Here is a 2,204-nt window from a genome sequence, read left to right as displayed (position 1 = left end):
TTGTAGTTCATGTTTCAAAGATTTACACCTTTTCCTTGCCTCTCAAACCCAATTCAGTGTGAAGGTACACTCTTTCAAATTCAAATTCTATAATGGCATCTAACATCGTTTTAAATGGTCAATGAAAAAGAGAGAAGGCGGGGGTGATGAAATCTAAATAATTGAAATTTAAAATGAGAAAAATAAAAACCATAAACATAGAATCAATTCCAAAGGATATGGTAAATGAGATACGTTGATTTGTATGCATGAACCATGAAATTTCTATTTCTGTTCATGATTCAACCTGTCTTGTGTACATCATCATCTTCCAAAATTGTACAAACATATGTATATCATTGGTTAATTGAATGAATGAAAGAATCTATACGTCAAAAAATATTGGATCAAAACAGCTTGCTTGCAAATTCATCCATGGGGCTTCCTTCTATACGAGAATAGCTTGATTTTTTGGCTACATCTCTCAGTTCTGATAAGCTTCTTCCCAGTTGCAATGCCACTTTCATTTCAAACAACTCCCCATTTTCTCTTTTCTCTACATCACATTCATCCAACGTTGATTCTATCGATTCTTGCATAAGCTTAAAGAACCCAGCGTTGTTCCTGTACATCTCGAACACCATACCAACTTGGCCACCGTGCTCGATGGTGTTCACAGCTGAAGCTAAAGCTCCTGCAACAGCCGCCACTGTTGCCGCCCAAGGACTGTTGGAAGAAACCATGAAAGCCGATCCTAGAGCTGCTATTCCAGTTAGCAATGGCCCTGATGTAGCTAAAACTTTGTTCATGATCAAAGCCTTGTTGCCTAATCTCTCGTAATCTTCACTGTCTTTTCTCTTTATCACTTCAACCACTCCTCTCATTTCCATTTCCAATTCCTTGGTCCACCCATTATTGTTCTTCAATGCTTTGTTTGAGTTTGGAGACTGTTTTGTAGGCCACCAAACAGCAGGCTCTAAACTTGCAGGGAATTTTTCAAGCATAACACCAAGCAAAGGAAGAGGGTAAGCTTTGTCAAGTGCCAACACTTTCTCCATAGCATCATTCACGTCATCTTGGCATGGAGAACCAACAGCAAGTAGGGCTTTGATTTGGGATTGCAGCTGCTTAAACAATCTCGTGGCATTACGTTGCTCTTCCACAAGCTGTGAGGGTTGAATCTTATTCATCAATACCAACATCCCAGTGGCTGCTGAGAACATCACACTGGATGCCAACTTCAAACCCATAGCAGAAACCCCAGCGCCAACGCCAGTTGCGGGCGGCGACACCTGCCATGGTTGTGGCGGTGAGGGTAATCATATTGATGGAGTTGAGTAGAAGGGTGTTCCAGTTATCTCGTTGTTCCCCAATGTTGTTATGCATCTCCACTCTGTCAGCTATGGCCTCTAAGATGGCATACAGTTGAAAGGTAGCCATTGAAACAGATGAGGTTTGTTGAACCAATGGTGTGCTATGGACATTGTTTTGGATTGGGATTGTGTTGATGAACCCGTCTTTACTATTCAATTCATCGGACTGTGTTTTGGTTTGTCGTAATTTAGGGGCTGAAAATCTTACCGATGGGAGCTTTGGGATGGATATAGCAGCACGGATTTGGTTTGAAGAAGAAGATGATGAGAGGAGAAAGTTAGAAGCATGTAAAGAAGCCATATTTAGAAATTTAGAATTTTGAATGGAAATTTAGAAATTTTGTGGGTTGAATTGAAAGGAAATTAAAGAATAGATTTGTAGATGTTTTAGGGATGAAAGGTGAGGGACTGCGATGGAGGCGTATTTATAGCAAACTGACGATGGTTTAGGCTTAGCTGCTGATTTGGTCTCCTAATGTGTTGGAAAATCTGACTGTCTCCTTGACTTGACTTATCTTTATTACATTGGCTGACCTATTAAGAAGTTGTCTCGTTCAACGTTATATGATAGGTTAAAACATGCCACGAGTCCCTTTAGTTTTCATAAATTTAGAATCCCTATACTTTTTCTTTTAGGAATTCAGTCTCTCTACTTTTCAGATTTTAAAATTTAAGTCTGATTTCGTTAATCCATTAATAAATTGTAATTATAATCTCTTAAAAAATATATTAAGGTTATTAATTTTAATTTATATTTTATCAATAATTCACCATACAGTTTATTTAACATTAAAAATATTTCATTCTTCAAATGAATTGGTCAATAATAGACTAAACTAAAGATCAAGGATC

The 2,204-nt window shown here is 38.0% G+C and overlaps 1 non-coding gene across 1 annotated transcript; it reads right to left on the bottom strand.

The window, feature by feature from the left end:
• Positions 1-217: 217 nt before the first annotated feature.
• LOC105771526 (probable F-box protein At4g22030) lies at positions 218-1,714 on the bottom strand. The gene has a single exon (XR_008196758.1). It is a non-coding gene; the product is annotated as a probable F-box protein At4g22030 (transcript).
• Positions 1,715-2,204: the final 490 nt, after the last annotated feature.

Source organism: Gossypium raimondii, chromosome 6 (assembly GCF_025698545.1).
Source record: "Gossypium raimondii isolate GPD5lz chromosome 6, ASM2569854v1, whole genome shotgun sequence".
Taxonomy (NCBI): Eukaryota; Viridiplantae; Streptophyta; class Magnoliopsida; order Malvales; family Malvaceae; genus Gossypium; species Gossypium raimondii.
Note: the sequence above shows the minus strand (reverse complement) of the source record. Positions and strands in the feature narration are given on the sequence as shown.